A 14,722-nucleotide genomic window follows, 5' to 3' on the forward strand; every position below is an offset into this window, starting at 1 on the left:
TACAGTATATGTATTGGGGGCTTCAGACCTGAAATCCCCCCACTTGGCTATGCCCGTGCTTCATATGTGCACAGCCCTTTGCTTCTTGACTTCAAAATACAAGGAATTGTTTTTCACATCCTGCTACACTGTCATGTCAGTTTATTTCTTTTCAATAAGCAAATAACAAATTTCACACCCAGCATATGTTAAAGAAGTACGTGGAAAACATAAGTGTGAACTGAGTGATGGTTTATCTGGCTTATCAATATTTCTTCATACCTAAAATTTCAGGTTTAGTTAAAGTTTATCCCCAGTCTGATTCTGATTCCTTTATTTTTTTACAGCACAACATAATATAATTTCTTTAGTCGATATCTTAAAATCACAATTTAGGAAATGGAATAAATGACAATACTACTGAAGAAGCAAAATAAAGAAAATGAATGATATGTCCGAAAACAGAAAATACATGATATTAGGACTAAAGATCTAGAAGAATGAAATAGTAATATATTTAAATACACATAATTAATCCTAATATCAATTCAGATACAGTGAGAAAAAAAACAATTATATATCTGGAAATACCATTTAAAAGATAATGTGACTGACCATACAGAATAATAAGTGGTCTGTCAGAAAACACAAACTATAATATGATTTAAGCTACATAATAATGAAATAAAGTATTTGAAGTACAACTTAAATGAACAATTAAAATACAAGGTGAAGAAATGAGAATACATCTAAAAAGTATAAATTAAATCACAATATGAATGAAGATAGAGAAGAATGAAATGGTGAAACACACGACAATAATATCACTTAAGATTCAGGAAAATGAAATAATAATATGACCGCAGACACAAAATAAATGACAATGTGAGTAAAGGTAGAGAATAATGAAATGTTGATATGCCTAAAGAAAGAAAATTAATAATAGGATGAAATAATAATGATACAATAGTATAAGACACAGGATTAACAAAATGATGATATGATTGAAGATTCCAAATAATAAAATATTTCCCCCTCACAAACACATTATAGTTACACTAAAATAACAAAGTATGACTTCATATGAACAAACATATGACTTATTTATTAGGAATATTTTGTCATATTATTATTCTGTGTCTCTGTCCAGTCATCATTTGATTGTAATTTCAGTGGCATTAAGGTTTCATTATTCTGCATATTAATAAATATCATTATTTTGTATGTTGTTGTTGTATGTAGGTATTTTACCAATATATTATTCTAGATCTTCAGTCATACTATCCCTTAATTTCTAGGCTTGGACATATTATCGTTGCATTATTCTGTATCTGTCCAATCATCATTTAAACTGCATTTTCAGATATGCTACCGTTTCACTTTTTCTGTGTGTTAATTCATATTATCATTTATTTTGTCTGTTTATATATATTACCAATATATTATTCTAGATCTTAAGTCATATTATTATTTAATCTGTTTGTTTAGACATATTATTTCATTATGCTGTAGCTTCAGTCATATTGTAATTTATTTTACAATATGTGTGTTCATTCTTAAAAATAACAGTTCTCTACTGGCACTTTATGGCTCTTTACTGGGTGGTGTGGTTCCTTGTTGAACCTTTGCTTCAAATTTCATTCTGGGAAGGTGTCTCTGCATATGAAGTTGCTTTTTTGTCCTTTGAAAAACTTCCTAATATGAAGAGGAACTTGAAATCTTTAATATGTTGTATGCAACCTAGCAGGACACTAACAGCTTAAGAAAACCAGGACTTTATTGTATGCAGTGAGAGCTCTTTTAAAATTACTGTATGACCCATTGGTTTTCACAAATCTCTTGCCATGGTTATTTGCTGCATGGAGTCTTTTACAAATCTAAATAAATAAAAGGCTCTTTCTGGAGCCTTCATGTGGATGGGCCTTTTAGGAACCAAATGGTTCCCCTGTGGCGTCATTTTGAGGAACCACTTGGAAAACTTTATTTTTAAGAGTGTAGGAGGAGGTTGGGAACATGGGCTGGCATTAAATGCTAATTAAATTTTAGTTGAAGTTAACTGAATGCTCCCCTTCATTCTCTGCCAGCTTTTAATGGTCTCCCATGTTCTTCTGGGCATCTTCTTCCATGTTGGCAGGTGAATATCATTAACTTGTTTTTGAAAGAGAAACATTTCTCAACTCTGACCAACAGTCCTGGAGGACCTAAAAGCAGCTGCCAGAAATACCATGCTTTAGTGACATTCATTGGTGAACATGGAAGTAGATGTGCAAGAGAACTTCAGAAAAGACTGAAATGTCCATTTACAATTACAATTATTCACTTTGCAGATGCACATTTATGCAGAGAATGGAGGGGAACATTCCCACAATTTCTGTTAAGAGTTTATTTTGCATCCATGGGGACTTTGCATCATATTTTTTTTTCATTACGATACACTCACATGTGTCATTATTTAGCTTCACATATTCTGCATATGGCTTTTTATTATTTTTTGCTTTTCTTTTCCTGAATTGAGCATTAAAACCATTGTGCCCTTTATGGCCTATCATTCCATTATTAAATTAGGATAAGTGCTGCTGGTCTATAAATTTGTTGATGCACTTACTGTAATCCATTCTTCACTGTAACAATGTTAATGTTTAAAATGATAAAACAATTTATCTTCTTTATATAAAGTAATCCAGCGCTACAAAAAATCTTTCTTTAACATGATTTCAGCAAAATCAAACAAGGAAATAATCCGTTGGACAAAAGGCATACAATAAAATGGAAAGAAAATGATTACAGTCTGATTTGCAAAAAGAGGAATTATTGGGAAAATACGCCTGGAGAAGAGTTATTTTTCGGTTTAACTTTGGCGTTAATTGAAGTAGTTTTTTTCTGTAAAACACATCCAGTGAGAATTTTCTACATCGTATTTTTGAAATGAATAATGTCCGACTGTTTTTTTCAATGCTAATTCAACTCTTTGTAAAAGAGAAATTTGAATCTCCACTTGTATCATTTTTGCTCAATAATGAATCGCCCTTCGTAATGCAGCATAAAATCAGATAGGGGCATCACTGTCGATATTATGTTGAAATATTAAAAAAATAAAGCCTAAAAGTATTTAGAGTCAGTGCGTGGGGAAAAATCTTAAGAAAACGTTTCAGTGCGTGGGCAAAAATCTTAAGAAAACGTTAAAGAAACACAATGGGACTGCGTTAAGAGGAGAAAAGAAGACGAAAAACGAATAGAATGGACGGTAAAGGCGGCACCTGAAGGGTTAACGTCATTCGCACTTCGCCACTCTGATTGGCTGACGAGCTTTTTACTCGTCTGCTGTCGTGAAGTGTTTCGGGAATTTCACAACGGAGACCGGAAGGGTCAGAGACTGAACGGCGGAGCGAAAGTAAACAGTGTTGGGGATTTAGCAGGGAAACATACGAACCTTGACGGCTTACTTTTTTGTGATTTTTTTTCCTTCTGAACACGAGTGTTTTTTTCACGAGTTCATGAAAAAGAAGCGAGGACGCTACCCCACCGCTGCCGTGTTCGAGACTCCTCGGTTCATGGACACCAATATACGGAAGTAGCTCACACGGCGGTGGCGAACACTTTATCCGTGCCAGTCGGTGAAGTTGGATGTTAAGCGTCAAGTTTTTGGTATATCGACGGGAACGAGGTAAGCCTGGCGCCTGAGGCCGCGAATAGTTAAAATTATGGGGCCGAGGGTTCAGTAATGCCGAGACGATAGTTATTGCGACAGAAGTGGACGACTCCGACAGTCCGGTGATTTGTCCCGTTCCGTAACTTTCGTAGAAGTGGTCAGAGCGACGAAAAGTAAGCGATTGTCTTACGACGCGTCGTTTCGAAAAGAGTGACGAAGTTGAAGGGAACGCATTTTCGGAAGAAGTCGTGGCCAGTGTGTGAGAAATTGCACGCACCCATTTGTTACTTTTTTTAGGAACACCATTCAGTGGATTATTTATTAAAAAATGCCCCCCTTTGATTAATCCCATCAATTTTTGGAAACCACTTTACCCAGTTTTGTCTTTCGCACGAAAGTCCTCTAACGAAATGAGCTCGCGGCAGCTCGTCATTTTTGTACGCACTACGAGTCTATGCGTGCTTTTTCAGTTACACGTTGCGTTTTTATTAAAATTGATGCGTTAAAAAAAATACCCAAAAGATATACCCATTTTGTTGTAAATGCTTGATTATTATGTAAATCAAAAATATTTGAGCTCCTATAATATCATTTGCAGTGTTGTCAGAAGAATGTGTGCTTTATTAAACCCAGACAACACAAGCAAGAACGTACGTCATCTCTGGACTCGGCGGCACTAATACTTTTATATTTCTTAAAGTCAGTTTAGGGAAAAGCGCAAGTGTAAACTACTTAGAAATGATACATTCTTTACTTATTTAGATGGTACGTTCAGATTGTTAGCCCCCAGAGATGCGGGGATAACCAGTTAGTCATAGACCGTAAAACGGGAATTTCTTCGTGAAACAAGTATGCATACAGTGAGAAGATGGTTTGTTGAAGTCCCACCAGCGTTTTTTGTTTAAATAAGGGGCAGATGTGAAACTGTTCACATACAAACGTGTGGGCAGGGTTATATATAATATGTAGTATTCAGGTTTATTATGTGTATTAATTCAGTTCTAAGGTATTTTAGGTTGTGCAATGTTTTTATATGTATGCCGAATTGTATGAATATGGTTGTAAATGGTGCATTTATTATATACAAGTATGAGTATAATTCACAGATATAAGTGTGTGTATAATTCACAGATATAAGTGTGTGTATAATTCACAGATATATGTATTATACCCGCTGCATTTATGTGTATATATAATATTATATATGTATGCTGTATGGTGATTTTATATGTATGTAGAGAGATATAAATTGTGTGGTTTTAATAAAACAATCAGTTGCCTTGATGAACGTCACAAATTCACGAGGTAGATATGTTAGATGTTTCTGTGACATTTTTAGTTGAGTACTGCTTATTTTTTTTTCTCACTTAAAAGCCTCATAGATGTGTAGTAAAATATGTATGCATGTATTTGCTGCTCGTAAATGTAAGAATCCAAGCACACGTCTGTCGTGATTCTGTCGTGGCCCCCTTTTGGATCTGTCACCAACTTGTACTTGCCATGTTTTGAACTCCGTTGCTTTGAGCATCCTATTTTATGTCCTTCACGCTTGATGTTAATTTCCAGTTCATAAACAACTTTTTGGAACCTTCTCTGTATTTATAGTGACTGTAGAGGTATTGAAGTTTTTCAGTCTGCCATTTTTTTGTGTAATACTGATGCTTATGTATTCCATTGTTTAAATAGGAGTGAATGAATAATGGCTTCCTATTGTCAAATTTCTTATGTTGTCAAGTTCAAGAAGATATCTGAAGTGGACTTTGCACATCTTAAAGTTGCACATATTCCTTTCTGTTTGGTTAGCTGTTGTAGTGACAAATTCATATTCATACTTTGAATGGTGACAAGCTGCTTATTAAATTTTAATAGGCAAGATTTGTAAATCTTTAGTTACCTTTTTAACCACAAGGTAACAAGATAAGGGTATTGCATGCAAATGCTTTTTGTAATGGTGGTTCACCATGAAAGGCACTGTATAAAAGAAAGATTGATTGATAAAAAACAGGAAATATTTAGCAAGGTTTGGTTAGCCAAGAATTTTTTTTGAGAAGAGGGAAAAATAAAAGTTGCCTTTAAACTGATGATTAAACTGGTTGATATTGTGAAACCTAATGGCCAAAACATTAGTGGTGGCTCTGAGGCTAGGGATCTGTGCTGGCAGTCGGAAGGTTGCTGGTTCGAATCCCGTAAATGCCAAAAGGGACTTTAGCAAGGCCCTTAACCTGCAATTGCGGAGTTCTTTGAGTAGTGAGAAAAGCGCTACATAAATACAAAGAATAATTATTATTATTAGCTATTTTAGTTTTTCATGAGAGGTTTCAAAAATATTTAAAATGTGTTTGAAAATGGTATGAGACTTTAAAGAAATGTTTAATAAAATGTATTATTTGCAATGGGTGTTTTGTATGTTGTAAAAGATCCTGATTCCGTTTTCAAGCGTGGGACTGTTTTTCTTAAAGTAGAACTGTTTAAATTCTGTTTCCTGAATTTAGTTTCAGGACATTTGTCAGTGTTCAGAGTGGAAAGTTCATATGTCATTCATCTTTAGAAAACTGTTTTAGATGATTTTTTTTGTTTGATATCTGTCGTATAGAATAAATGTCTTTACAGAATTTTCCCCAGCTAAGTGTTATGAATTTTTTTTTTTTTTTGTGGTATTTACATTTGTGTTGTTTTTGACTGGGTATTTAGTGAAGTAGACTGATGCGTGTTTATGTGCATGTACTGTCAAATGACTGTTTAGCCTGCAGCATACCATAGTGTTAATGTCATGATTTACATGGTTGCGTAAAAAAGGAAATAAAATGCAGTGCTGCCAGTCACACAGAAGTGTAGCGTATGTTTCTTTGTTTGTACTTTGTACATATAGGCAGTGTACAAATTCACTGCAGAGGGATTCTGATTTTTTTGGGCTAATTTTACACATTTTGTATTATCATTGTTTTAGGCTAACTTGTATAAAGTACCTTGTAATATTGCACTCTGTGAAAGGCTTTATATAAATATGATTTGATTCTAAAATATAGTGATTTTTTTTTAATAAAGAATGACATCTTCTTCTTTCTTATTTTGCCCCATAAATGTGTATTTTCACAGTGTGAATTTGTTTTTCTCTCATTTCATGCCGTGCCTCTTCATAGTTTACCATTGTGGCTAAGTCTTTGGACTTTGTGTGCTGTGTGTTTTAAGTTTTTCTAATTTTTGTTTTCCCTTTTGGTATTGATTGAAGTCTTCACTTTTTGTGGTCGATACGGCACAATGACCTTTTCTGGTATAAACCTTAGTTGTTTTGTTTTCCTTAGAAACATTTAAAATCAATCAGCATCTATCGTAAAATGGCCTTGAGTGCATAAAATACTTTTGTGTTTGTTAGAAGCACTTGTTTAATTCAGAAATGAATCCAGGTACTCGCAGGTTTGAAATAATCCACACGCATTACTTAGGAGTTTAAGAAAGCTATTTGCATTCAGTGCTTCTTACCACGTACAACCTGTTCACGTCCTTGTGGCAAATTTAAAGAAATAAACTGATTGGTAGACAGCCAAAAGCGAGCTTCATGTTAAAAAGGGGAAAAAAAAAAGTGTAATGTTGGTAATTCACATGCAAGCAGAAGGTGAACTGAGGTGAATTTTTTTAAGTTTCATCTGTGGCAGGTTCATAATGAAATCCAAATGTCAAACTGAAAAGAGTATGAAGAACTGAGATAGTTTTAAAAAAATAGTTAATTGTACAGGTAATTGATATGGTAACAAATTGTTTAGTAAACAGATACATTTTAATGTTGTTTTTCTTTCAGAAAAATGCCAAAAAATGTTGTTGTAATATCTACACTATGGTAAATTGCATTAAATCTGACACACCTGACAAGGATTTAGTGGGGCAGATAATGGACTAATAGATTATTATAATGTCTGTATATGTGCTTTTGATTTTGTTCAGCGTCTTATGAAAAAGCAAAACATTTAGAATTATACCGTTTTGGCACTGTTGTGCATGTTTTTATATGTTCATTACAAAATAAACTGCTATTCCATTTGCTTATTTTTCTGATTTCAGAAATGAGGATTGTTAAACTCTTATTTTTAATATAAATGCCCACTCCTGCCACAGTGGCCGCAGCCTTTTGCTTTCCTCCAACCAATTTCATAATTTTATGGCAGTGTTGTTATTGAACTTTTCGTTTAATCTAATGACTCGCTCCTTCTCTCAGTCTGCAGTTTCAGAATTAATAGCAAGTTGACTTTTACTTCTCTTTGAAATTTACAAATACTTTCTGCTGCCTTGACTTTTATGGCACAGGAGCCTCAACATTTTTATTTATTTTTTGCTCCAATTTGGGTCAATTTCTTGTCAAGAATTTATTTTTCTTTATTTTTTGGCGGTAATCGGAAAGCTCTTTATCATGAATGTGCAAATAGCAGCAGTCACTTAGATAATTTGTTGTCATTTTCACTAATAAGTGTGTTCATTATTTAATGGTTACATTTAATAAAATACTTAAAAGGATTAATGGATCCAAATCCTATTCATTCCACATCTTTTTTTCTCAACCAGAAAAGTAAAATATGGGCTGGATAGAATTTTTGCCAACAAAAAATATAAACAATGGAACCTCTAAACAAAAATATAATATTCCATGATCTAGTTTCTAACTAGTTGGAACAAAAGCCTGCATCCAGTGCGGCCCTTCAGGGCTGATGAAGCACAACCTTGCTGTCTGCTCTCTGATCTCTACATCCTCTTTAGTTATCCAGTGTTAGTGAATTCAATTTAAAACGATTGTGTTGCATTATAATAACAAATTTTTGTATTTTTTTTTTTTTTAGTTTAGTATTACAGTTTACAAACCACAAACTTTTTTTAGGTTTCGGTCACTAATCTTTTTTTTATTATCAATATAGATACAGTACTGTAATTTCCCCACTAGTTTTATTTCAGGGTACTGTAACAGTCTTGAGTGTTGTTACCGCTTTGTCTGTTTTGATACATCCCAGTGGCTTTTGGCAAGGTTTGATTTAACAACCCACTGCTGCCTCCTCCATTCTGCTTTTTCCATTTTGACTGTTTCATGCAGTTTTTGGCTGCATTCTGTATCCCACTTTCTTTTCTTGTTCTTTCTTTTAATCAAAGTAACAAATAACACACGCTTAGTCTCTGTTATATAGTTAAAAACCCCATATTACACAGAGCTATTATAAATCTTGGTGGCACAGTGTTAACTCTGCTGCTTCACAATAAGGAGACCATGTTTCAGGTGCTGCCTGTGTGGAGATTGCATGTTCTCTCAATGACTGCATGGGTTTCCTGAGGGTGCTCCAGTTTCCTCCTACAATCCAAAGACATGCAGCTTAGGTAAATTGGCATTGCTCATCTGGCCCGTTTGTTTATGTTCACTGGAACACAGGACTGGAGTTCTGTCCTGGTGGTGGTCCTGCCTTACACCCAATGATTGCTGGGTTAGACTGCAGCTGCCTGCCCCTGGATATGGATGGATTGATGTTATAAATCTTGAATAAAGATTGTCTTTTAGGCATTCTATTACTTGTGTACATTAATTGCCGAATTGAAACAGCTATGCAGTAAATATTACCAAAAAAAAAAAAAAACATTTATAGACAATTTTGTGTTTTGTATAACAAATATTTTCAAACCACTCTCCTACAGCTTAAAGCCAAAGGTTTCCTGAAAATTCTATCATATGGATATTTCTAGTATTGCTTTCATTACTTTCAAGGTGGCTGGTTTTTCAGTTTAATAAACAATTTGATTACCTTATTAAAGAGCTTGTTAATGTTGTGCTTAGGGTCAAAATTGAGTATGGTGGGTGAGAGGAGTTGTACCTGCAACCTTACAATTTTAACATGTCATGTGATTTAATCCTTACTACATACTGCAGCAAAGTGATTTTGGTTATGAAAAAAGGGGTAGTTAATTTAATATATTTTTATGTACTACACCAGGGGTGCCCACACTTTTTTGGCTTGTGAGCTACTTTTAAAATGACCAGGTCAAAATGATCTACCTACATTAAAAATGATATATAGAGATATATAAATACATACACACACACAGTTAGGTCGATACATATTTGGACAGAGACAACTTTTTTCTAATTTTGGTTCTGTACATTATCAAAATGAATTTTAAATTAAACAACTCAGATGCAGTTGAAGTGCAGACATTCAGCTTTAATTCAGTGGGTAGAACAAAAAGATTGCATAAAAATGTGAGGCAACTAAAGTATTTCTATCACACTCCCTTCATTTCAGGGGCTCAAAAGTAATTGGACAAATGAAATAACTGGAAATAAAATGTTCATTTCTAATACTTGGTTGAAAACCCTTTGCTGGCAATGACAGCCTGAAGTCTTGAACTCATGGACATCACCATATGTTGGGTTTCCTCCTTTTTAATGCTCTGCCAGGCCTTTACTGCAGCGGCTTTCAGTTGCTGTTTGTTTGTGGGCCTTTCTGTCCGAAGTTTAGTCTTCAACAAGTGAAATGCACGCTCAATTGGGTTAAGATCAGGTGACTGACTTGGCCATTCAAGACTTTCCACTGCTTTGCTTTAATAAACTCCTGGGTTGCTTTGGCTGTTTGTTTTGGGTCATTGTCCATCTGTATCATGAAACGCCGCCCAATCAATTTGACTGCATTTAGCTGGATTTGAGCAGACAGTATGTCTCTGAACACCTCAGAATTCATTCGGCTGCTTCTGTCCTGTGTCACATCATCAATAAACACGAGTGTCCCAGTGCCACTGGCAGCCATGCACGCCCAAGCCATCACACTGCCTGACTCCACCGTGTTTTACAGATGATGTGGTATGCTTTGGATAATGAGCTGTTCCACGCCTTCTCCATACTTTTTTCTTGCCATCATTCTGGTAGAGGTTGATCTTGGTTTCATCTGTCCAAAGAATGTTTTTCCAGAACTGTGCTGGCTTTTTTAGATGTTCTTTAGCAAAGTCCGATCTAGCCTTTCCATTCTTGAGGCTTATAAGTGGCATGCACCTTGCAGTGCACCCTCTGTATTTACTTTCATGCAGTCTTCTCTTTATGGTAGACTTGGATATCGATACATCGACCCCCTGGAGAGTGTTGTTCACTTGGCTGGCTGTTGTGAAGGGGTTTCTCTTCACCATGGAAATGATTCTGCGATCATCCACCACTGTTGTCTTCCGTGGACGTCCAGGTCTTTTTGCGTTGCTGAGTTCACCAGTGTTTGCTTTCTTTCTCAGGATGTACCAAACTGTAGATTTTGCCACTCGTAATATTGTAGCAATTTCTCGGATGGGTTTTTTCTGTTATCGCAGCTTAAGGATGGCTTCTTCCTCCTGCACGGAGAGCTCCTTTGACCGCATGTTGTCTGATCACAGAAAAATCTTCCACATGCAAGCACCACACCTCAAATCAACTCCAGATGTTACATTTTTCGTTTGAAAGCATTAACTGGGCTAATTATATTGACCATGGTTTTCTCTTTTCCTTGCAGCTGTAAATTAAGCTCATTCAACATGTTGGTCAGATCGGAAAAAATCCCAAGTCTAGTGGCCAATGATCGTTATTAAGTTGCTTGTGTTCTGCATGTTTAGTGACAAGGAGATACTCCTTTTTTTCCAGACTGGGGCTCCCTAGCCATCTGCCTCAACAAAGGCATCTTTTATCATCTCTCCATCTTGGTAGGACTTCTTATGCTTAATGATCGAGTGACTCACCCGGAACGATGCTTCGTTGTGTCTGCCTTTGCTTTTGAATTCAGCCGAGTGAAAAATGATGGCTGTCTGATTAACTGCGATTTTTGTTCCCTCTCCTTTCTCTTTCTCAGATTGGTTTTTGGAAGGAAGTCAGTTTCATAGTTTTTATGAACAGTTTGAAAGTGCCTTTCCACATTTTCCTTCTTTGGAATTGCAATGATAGATTGACAGATCAGACAAACGCACTTCGATTGTGACATTGTGAGAGAGAAAAAAAATCCTCTTCCAATTCCACTTCCAGCCCAAAACCAACAATTTTTTATTTTTTTTTAAATGCCTTCTTTAGTCGATATAAATTGGAAGGCTAACTAGATCACTTAGATAACCGGAGTTTTACAGTAGCGTGCACGTTTGATCGTATGTGTGGGACGACCAGTGTGTTAGAAGAAAAGAGATCTCAGACTGGCCGCCCTGTATGTCAATCAAGTGGCAAATGCCATAGGGAGGATATATGATAGACTAACATTTAAAATATATATATACCTTTCCGAGCTACCGGTCGATTGCGATTGATGTTTTGGGCACCCCTGCACTACACGTTAAGCAAGCATTGATATGCATGTTGGTACTTCACAAATCACACGTTAAGCAAGCATTGATATGCATGTTGGTACTTCACAAATCCATGTTGCAGGTGTGGAATTGTATTTGGATCGGGGAGCCAGGCATACTTTTACTGTCCCTTGAGATCTGCTTGAAAACATGTCTATTTAAAAAAAGAAATGTTATTTTGTGAATATTCCTTTTAATAAAGAAGAATATTTAAAAGAAAATAATGTATTGAGTATCCCATTTTCATCACTTAATGTAAGTTTATATTAAGCAGAAATTTTATTTTATTGTAATTGTCTGAAATATAACCAAAAACCTTGTCACAGAAATAAGTGATTTTCAACTTCTGTTTATTCTGCAATTATGCTGTAATTGACTATTCCTTCATATTTATGATTGTCAGTTTAGAGCTTGGGCAAATGGTTTATTGTTAGGTAGCACATTTGCTTTTATAAGATCAGAGAACTGTTTGTCGTGTAAATTACTAGGGAAGTGTTTGTATAAGTAGAGATACATTTTTTCGTATTTAATATACTTAATAGATTAATTGCATACAGTCTTGTGAAAAAAGAAGTACAACTAATTCATTTTTTTTCCTTTATAACATATATGGACATATCAGAATTTAATGGAAGCGACTGTGAGGTTACAGACAATCAATGAGCAAACAAAGTTGAGAGAAGCTGTACTGAGACTGGCGTGTGTAGTTTAAGCACCCTAAGGAAGGATGAGTCCAGCACAACAGTTTTGATCCTCTGACCATCTCATTTCAGGAGGTTTTGGTAGCTGCTAACACAGGCACACCAAGTTTTGATGAATATAGCTCTGTTTGGTTTATCTTGAGTTTTTAGTACTGCCATCAATATTTGTCTCAAAATGATCATTTGTAAGTCAGGCTTTGAACTGCTAAAATTGCTATTTTTATGTTTTTCTTAATTAGTATGTAACCAGGTATATTCTTAGCAATTAGATGATGATTTGTTGCATTCTTTTTTCTATATTTCTCAAGTACATTATACTATGTCCAAGAGGATATTGGAACTCTTTCTACTTGTCAACATCTTAGGAGGGTAAGAAACGCACATGAGCATTTTCGTATTGTTTGTTTGACCATCTATAAATTAATAGAATGACATTTCTTAGTTCTAAATAAAAATAAAAACATTTTATATGTTTAGCTGTTGTGAAATTGAAATTGAAACGCATTAAGGAAATTAAAAAAATAAATAAAAATAAGAATGGTTAGCAACTGAAACCAATCCCTGCTTATCTCTTAGTAACAATGCAGTTTACAGAGAAAACAAGACTTGAACTTAGTCTCCTTGACAAAGTGCAGGTCAATTCTACAAAGCATATGTGTTCAGTTGAACCAGATCAAATCTAATAAGATGAGCAGTACTTATAAACACAGTGTTTCTGTGCTGGGCTGTAGTCTTTTATAAAACGGGTATGGAAGCTACAGTGAAGTCACAGACAATCGGTGAGCAAACAAACTAGAGAGAGTATGTACTTTAGTGATACTAATAGGCAGTATGAACACATTAATGAAAGAACTGTCGGAATGTTCTCAGATTCAAGACACAATATGGGGAGTACAGTACAGTAAGCAGTGTCTATCACTGCGATCTCAAACTCTGGTCCTGGAGGGCTGCAGGTTTTCATTCTAACCCTTTTCTTAATTAGTGATCTGTTTTGGCTGCTAATTAACTTCTTTTGAATTCATTTTAATTGACTTGTTTTTTAAGATTTGTTCCCCGGAATTTCTTCATTGTTCCTCTGAATTGCTTCATTTCTTTCCTTAAACAGAAGTGAAATGTGAAGTGAGCCAACAGAAGACCAACTAAGTCAGGTCCTCAAACTCCAACCAATTTCACTCCAAACAGTTGCTTAACTAGGTGCTGATTCTTGTCATTAATTAAACTTGTTCTTTAATTCCATGGCTTGTTGCTGCTCTCATTGTGCAATAGCATACATTATCAAAATTGTTGATTTTTTCTTTACTTTTCTAAGAGCACTGTTAAAATGTTTTGGGGACCTGAGCAACTCAACATTCCTGAGACCTCCACCCTTTTTATTTTCAGATATTGCATGATTGTCACAGTTTGCTGGTCATTGTTTGGCTCATTTTTTATCCCATTATTGTTTGGTTGCTAATTAGGGAAAAAACAGTTATTGGGTCGGCATCTTCAAGAGCAAATCACTTAATTCAAAAGAAGTTAATTAGCAGCAAAAACAGGTCACTAATTAAGAAAAAGGTTGGAATGAAAACCTGCAGCGGCCCTCCAGAACTACAACAACAACAACATTTATTTATATAGCACATTTTCATACAAACAGTAGCTCAAAGTGCTTTACATATTAAAGAATAGAAAAATGAAAGACACAATTATAAAACAAAATAAATCAACATTAATTAACATCGAATAAGAGTAAGGATCAATGGCCAGGGGGGACAGAAAAAACAAAAAAAACTCCAGACGGCTGGAGAAAAAATAAAATCTGTAGGGATTCCAGACCATGAGACCGCCCAGTCCCCTCTGGGCATTCTACCTAACATAAATGAAACAGTCCTCTTTGGATTTAGGATTCTCACGGAAGGGCTTGATGATGATGATGGTCACGTAGACTTCTGCCTTTTAATCCGTCTATCATTGTTGGAGCATCATGAAGCTTTGAGTAGGTGGTGGTGGCTGTGCGGAAAAAGAAACAGAAAAGAGAGTAGAGGTCAGTACCGATTTTAGGACTAGAACTAGAGCTTGAGATCCCTGGTCTATCACCATTGTGAAC

The 14,722-nt window shown here is 35.3% G+C and overlaps 1 protein-coding gene across 1 annotated transcript in view; it reads left to right on the top strand.

Moving 5' to 3' along the window:
• The first annotated feature begins 3,315 nt into the window (after positions 1 to 3,315).
• jak1 (Janus kinase 1) overlaps positions 3,316 to 14,722 on the top strand; it is a 108,845-nt gene continuing 97,438 nt past the window's right edge. The window contains exon 1 of the mRNA XM_039735943.1: positions 3,316 to 3,643. The gene's annotated coding sequence lies outside the window, so the exon portion shown is untranslated. The remainder of the gene's footprint in view (positions 3,644 to 14,722) is intronic.

This window comes from Polypterus senegalus, chromosome 14 (genome assembly GCF_016835505.1).
Source record: "Polypterus senegalus isolate Bchr_013 chromosome 14, ASM1683550v1, whole genome shotgun sequence".
Lineage (NCBI taxonomy): Eukaryota > Metazoa > Chordata > Cladistia > Polypteriformes > Polypteridae > Polypterus > Polypterus senegalus.